The sequence below is a fragment of the Emydura macquarii genome, unplaced genomic scaffold, assembly GCF_026122565.2.
Source record: "Emydura macquarii macquarii isolate MOO-44397 ecotype Brisbane River unplaced genomic scaffold, CSIRO-AGI_Emac_v2 contig_3018, whole genome shotgun sequence".
NCBI classification, from domain to species: domain Eukaryota; kingdom Metazoa; phylum Chordata; order Testudines; family Chelidae; genus Emydura; species Emydura macquarii.
The window spans coordinates 1-6,674 of record NW_027133155.1 but is presented as its reverse complement, the minus strand read 5'-3'; the positions used below and the strand labels follow the sequence as shown (position 1 = coordinate 6,674).

General features: G+C 52.5%; 1 long non-coding RNA gene across 1 annotated transcript; it reads right to left on the bottom strand.

The window, feature by feature from the left end:
• Positions 1-3,720: 3,720 nt before the first annotated feature.
• LOC137141167 (uncharacterized) lies at positions 3,721-5,995 on the bottom strand. The gene is made up of 3 exons (XR_010916559.1): positions 5,878-5,995; positions 5,519-5,551; positions 3,721-4,949 (listed from the first exon to the last, which is right to left on the bottom strand). It is a non-coding gene; the product is annotated as an uncharacterized lncRNA (long non-coding RNA).
• Positions 5,996-6,674: the final 679 nt, after the last annotated feature.

The window sequence follows — 6,674 nt, the reverse complement described above, 5'->3', positions numbered from 1 at the left end:
TTTCTTTTCTTTGATACTATTGACCAAGTTTCTGTGTTCACAATAAACGTGGTTTGTTGCCTTATCCCTTGAAAAGATCCTGTGATATTGTTATTTGGGTAACAGTAGCTCTGCCATTTCACAGCTGAGTTGCCTCAGAACCCCTGGGGGAACCCACCGGTCCCAGACAAACCCCATCTTGGGTCCCTGGCTCCCATTTACATTAGCAAGAGGCACTCCCCCCTTAAATGGAGGCTGACGGGCACACGGCCTCCACCCCCAATTGGCGGGAAAAGGGGCCTCAGGAGCACAGCTGTGTGAGGTGAACGGAATGTGGGGGAAAGGTTGCTGGGCAGAATTGGCGGGAAAACGGTGGTAAACAAGAATGATTGACAGATAATGGAAATACCGGCCAGGTGGAATGATTGACAGATAACGGAAATACCGGCCAGGTGGAATGATTGACAGCTGAGCACTGGCAGCAGTGGGGTGTCCAAGGCAGGGGGTGAAGGGCTTTGCCGTGTTACCAGTGGGACGTGTCTGGCCTGTCGTGGTGTCAGGGGCTGTTGTTACTGGTACCAATAAAAGGTGCCTTGTTCGGAACGAACACGGCTTGTGTCCATCATGTATTGGAAGGCTGGATCCGTGCCCCCAAGTATTTCCTTAGCCAGGGTGGATCCCCCCATGCTGAAGGAAGAACAGCTTAAAGGGGCACTAAGTGGGCTATTCTGTGGGCACCCCAAAACCTGTTTTTGGGGTAACACCATCTGGTCCTGGTGACTTATTAGTGTTTAATTTATCAGTTTGTTCCAAAACCTCCTCAACTGAGACCTCAGTCTGGGACCGTTCCTCAGCTCTGTCCCCGAAACAGAGTGGCTCAGCTGTGGGAATCTCCTTCACATCCTGAGCCATGAAGAATGATGCAACAAATTCATTTGGCTTCTCCACAATGGCCTTGTCATCCTTGAGTGCTCCTTAGCACCTCCATCGGCCAGTGGCCCCAGTGATTGTTTGCCCCGCTTCTGGCATCTGATCGTATTTTTAAAAAAAATTGCTGGTAGTTTTTGGGCCTTTTGCTAGTTGCTCTTCAGGTTGTTCTTTGGCTTGTCTCACTGTACTGTGTCAGCTGGCGTGCCAGCGGCTCCTGTTTTCCCCAGGAGGAATTGACTTCCAGTTTTTAAAAGATGTCCTTTTACGTCTAACCGCCTGTTTTATCTGCTGGTTAACCAAAGTGGTATTTTTTGATCCTCTGATTTTTTTTTATTGGGGGTAGCCATTTAGCATAAGCCTCTGTTATGGGTTTTTTTAAAGGATTCCATGCAGCTTGCAGGCATTTCCCTCTTGTGACTGTTCCTTCTCATTTCTGATTATCTAACTTCCTCATTTTTGTGTAGTTCCCTTTTGAAGTTCAGTTATGGTTTGTTGTGGAGAAATACCACAGCCTTTCCCCCCTATTTTAAGCCACTAACCCCACCACCCTCCCAGAGCAGGACTAGAACCCTGGAACCCTGATGCCCAGCAAAGGGGAACATAACCACAAGCTGGAGCTCCGTAACAGGGCCAGGAGGTGGTGGTGTTGTGCTGAGATCTGAACTTCAGGTCAAAACAGCTTTATCCCCACCCTGCTGTCCATGGGCACAATTTATCCCTTGTGCATATTCAGCTGGCTGCTGCGGGGCAGCAGGGAGCGGGGAGACCAGGCTAGATGGGCCTGTTGGGCTGGGCTATAATGTGGGGATGGGGGCGGATACCAGGCCACATGAGTGTATCGGTCTGACACAGGGAGCCCAGGGACAGTGGGTAAAACAGGCCAATCGGTCTGATCCAGCATGACAGGGATGGGCCCCAGATCACATTGGGGCTCTTGGGACAGGGCTGGAAATTCAGCCCAGCGCTCCCAGATTACAGTCCAATGCCTTAATCGCAATTCAACTTTCCTCTTGGGATCTCCCGGAAAGGTGGGATGAAATTAACAAAGGGAGCCCCAAGGCTGGGGGGTCTGTGAGAACAGGGATCCCCTCCCCAGGAGAAGGGCAGAGGCCAAAGGTCTGGGTGGTCTGTAATCTGGGGGATTCTCTGCCTAAAAAAAGGATTGCAGGAGGTGGGGGTGTCTGTGAGCCTGGGATACTCTGAACAGGGGAAGAGCAGGGAGCCCTCATGCTGGGGGGAATGCCTGTTAGGTGCGGAGATCCCCTCCCCAGTGGAAGGGCCAGAAGCTCCTGGGCTCAGTGCTGACACCCCAACATAGCCCAGTCATTTAAACACCCCCCACCCAGAATCTCACCCAAGGCGCTGTGTGGCAGAAACACACAGACACTGCACAGGGATCCAGCACCTCTGCTCTTTTACTTAGCACAGTGATTCCCGGCCTTGTCACACAGGAGAGTCACATAAACCTGAGCGCAACCTTGTGTGGGCCAAACAGATTCCAGTAAGATCTAAAGTCACCTATGTAGAGGATGTTAGCAGCTTTCGCCAGCAATCGCATAGAACGTATAAGAAAATGGTAAACAGACGTGACACATGGCATCCCATTGGGGACAGTGGGCAAGAAAAGGACCTGGGGGTACAGTGGATAAAAAGCATATGAGTCAGCTGTGCCCTAGTTGCCAAGAAGGCTAATGGCATATTGGGCTGCATTAGGAGGAGCGTTGCCAGCAAGACGCGGGAAGTGATTATTCCCCCTATTCGGCATTGGTGAGGCCGCATTTAGAATATTGTGTCCAGTTTTGGGCCCACCACTACAAAAGAGATGTGGACAAGTTGGAGAGAGTACAGCGGAGGGCAACAAAAATGATTAGGGGGCTGGAGCACAGGACTTATGAGGAGAGGCTGAGGGAACTGGCTTGTTCAGTCTGCAAAAGAGAAGAGTGAGGGGGGATTTGATAGCAGCCTTTAACTACCTGAAAGGGGGTTCCAGGGAGGATGGGGCTAGGCTGTTCTCGGTGGTGGCAGATGACAGAACAAGGAGCAACGGTCTCAAGTTGCAGGGCCTTTGGACATTAGGAAAAAGTTTTTCACTAGGAGAGTGGTGAAGCACTGGAATGGGTTACCTGGGAGGTGGTGGAATCTCCATCCTTAGAGGTTTTTAAGCTGAAGAAAGCCCTGGCTGGGATGATATAGCTGAGGTTAGTCCTGCTTTGAGCAGGGGGTTGGACTAGATGACCTCTGAGGTCCCTTCCAACTCTATGATTCTATGGCCTTTTGGGACCTGGAAAACGACCTTTTGGGGGTGTCTGAAAAATGTAGTAAAACTGCCTGAAGAACCTTAACCACGAGATGTTGCAGACACGTGAACAACAGCTTAAGCACAACAAAGTGAATATGAGAGGTGCCAGGGTAATAAGTTGTGGGTGACTTCTAAGAACAATCAAAAAGGGATGTCAAGGCTGCAGGTGCAGGGGATCTGGTCCGGGTGTGCTGCCTCCTTCCTCCCCCTGCCTTTCCAATGACCCGCTTGCAATAAGAAAATAGGCTGCTACTGCAACTGAAAATGTTAATGAAAAGACAGTGTCTAAATATTGGCCAGTCTGGTTATGGAGGGGGGAGGGAAAAGAGCCTTCTGAACTCCGAAGACCGACCTCACCCTGTACTGAAGGAAGGTGCAGAGCAGAAGACCCCCTCCAGAGCAGAGCCTTGATTGGCCACCAAGATCCACCTGGAGATTGTAACACCGCTTGGTGAGCTATAGCTGTACTCATTGATCGCTTGTCTCATCCATGCTTAGTGATTGTACAACAATAGGTTAATAAACTGCTCTCTCTAAATCGGACCGCTGTGCTGTGCTCTCCTGAAACCCGCTAACTCCTTTCTCAACCTAAGTCAGTGAGAGGAAGTGACAGCTGTCCTCAGGGAGCCCTCCTGATTGGGAAACTGAGGCAGGTTTTCCCTCAGGGAGCCCCCAGGGTTGGGGGAAACTGGGGAAAAGTACCTGAGCCTTTATTCAGTGAGCCCTCAGGAGAGGGAATCTGATGGGTCTATTCAATTAGCTGGGAGGGGCGGGGAGGGAATTTGAATTGCAGGCGGTGAGCTCTCAGGGGAGGGAATCCAACCTGCTAACCCAAAGGCCAGGGTAACACCTGTATTGATTTATATTTTAGTCTGTTTCTATGTGCAGTGCTGTCTATTTAAAAACAAACAAAGAAATCCGTGTATAGAACGTTTATTAAAGAATTATAGAAAAGGGGTATAAAACAGGATCAATTTTAAAATCACTAAAAAAAAAAAAAAAAAAACCAGAGGCTAAGCTGGACCAGAAATAGCAGGACAGCACCACTCAGGCATTTCCTCAGCCATGCCAGAGGGGAACAGTTCAGTGGCTACTGCTTCACGTGTGCTCTGTAGCTGCTCTTTCACATACTGAGACTCAGCAGTTCAGTTCTGAGCACAATTTTTATTTTTACCCAAAATCTGGGTGAAAGCTCAGAGCTGAACTCCATCAGAGCAAGGAGACTCTTTTTTGGGCAGGAAATTCCAGTTTGGGGTTCAACATGTCCAGGCCTGCCCATCTGCCTCACACAGGAGGTGTGATCCCACAATACCCCACTTACCCCGGTCTTTGCCTGTTTGTCTGACTCTGTGCCGGCTCCTGCTACTGGAAAAGAGGAACTGCCCGTCTCTGACACTGGCAGAGACGGAGAGAGACTGGATTGTGTCAGACCTTTTGGAGCAAAGCTGAGACAAAGCACTAACTAGAGAAGGGTCCTCTCACCTGTGACTTGGGAAGAACACGCTGCAGGAGAAAATGTAAAGACTCCTATACAAGAGCCTAAGACCCAACACCAACAGGAGGAAATTGTTATAACAACCAAACTGGAATCTCCCCCCAGAGCTGAAGGGAGTCAGAGGACAGATCTCCCAGGCAGCGGGCTCGGCAGCTGGGCAGGGTCTCTGCACCTAACTCCGGGGTCCCATACGCTGGGTGTCTGATCAGGATGAAGAGCTGGCGGCAGAATCTTCTCCGATCTTTGCTGCAGGGAGAGAAGACAATGGTTCAGAGGCAGCTTTAGCTATGTGGGATCCCAGCTAGGGAAAGGGGATGGAAATTCTGGTCTGAACTTCCCCCCGCCATGCCCCCTAGAAACCCCCAAACTGCGCTGTGCACAGAAACCCCCGGGCCTGACAATGGGACAATGGACACAGGACTCCAGGAGGGAGCGTAACAAGCCCACGCACTGTCTCCGGGAGCTTCAGGTACAGGCCTGCAGCCCCGTCACCAGAGCCATGCGAAGGGATGCCCAGTGCATGCTGGGACGCTCGCTGAGCTCCGCTCTGAGCGGTGACCTTGGGGTGCTCTTTGGGGTTCCCTGGGTTTGAGTGAAGGCAGTGTGGGTCAGAGAATCCCGGGGAGCCGGGCAGGACGACGGCTGGTGACGGCCTCACAGATTTCCACAGGCCGAGGAATTGTCAGACACAGAGTAACCAGCGATTGGGGCCCATCTCCAGTCACTGCTGGGGTCCCTTCTCCCTGCATTGGGACCCCCCCCCCACACCCACAATGCACTGGGGTGTCTGGGCCCCGTGCCCAGGGTTTACTTACTGGCTGCCAGAGCGTAGCTGGGTTTGGGGGGGCCTGAAACACAAGCAGAGAACGAGGATCAGTGCTGGGGAGCAGGGTGACCCCTCCCCCACCTTCCCCAGACACAGGGCTCCCCAGTCCCCCACTGCATCTCACCCAGACCAGCCCGACCCAGTGCCCCCCCAGCAGGTCACACAGCACCTGGCCAATGACAGAGCACACTCTGCCCCCAGCAGGACCGGGCTATGGTGATCGACCCTACCCTATGGCCATGGGCCTCCCTTGGGAGCAGTGGCAGGAGCCATTCCCCCTGGGGCTGGCTGGGCTGCCCCACTTCCCAGACCCCCCCACATCCCGGCTCCACGGGGACCAGCTCCTACCTGCTGATTTTCTTCTCCACAGGATGACGCTGGCCCCTATGGCTCCAGCCAGAACCAGCACGGCCAGGATGATGGCGGCCAGGACCCCAGGGGACAGGGGGTCCTTCTTCCCAGGAGCTGCGGATGGAGAAGGGCACAGGTCACTGAGGGGAGCACCTGCTGGGGCCTTCCTCCTGAGGCAGCCACAGGCCTTTGCCTTGAACATCTCCCCAAGAGTTGCTGGGGAGATCTGGAATCTCAAGAAGGGGAAAGGCTGAGCTGGGAGGTGGATGGGTCATGGAGGGCGGGCACTCTGCCGAGCACTGCCAGATATGCAGCTATGAAGCAACTGGCCCTTCTCTCATATCATCATCAGCCTGTGGAACTCACAGCCACATGATATCACCACAGCTAGGAATGTAATGTGACTTACTGAGGGATCGGCCATTTCTGTGGGTCACACGAATACCCAGACTAGAACAGTTCACATTGACGATGGGCAGGGATATTGACCCTTCTGCTGCAGGACCTCACCCCATCAGGAAGGACAGGCAGGGGCGAAAGGGTGGAGGAGTTGCACTGTATGTAAGAGAGCACTATGATTGCTCTGAGCTCCAGTATGAAACTGGAGATAAGCCAGTTGAGAGTCTCTGGGTTAAGCGTAGAAGCAAGAACAATAAGCGTGATGTCGTGGTGGGTTTCTGTTACAGACCACCAGACCAGGAGGACGAGGTAGATGAGGCTTCCTTCAGTCAACTAGGGAAAGTTTCCAGTTCTCAGGACCTGATTCTCATGGGGGATTCAATCACCCTGACATC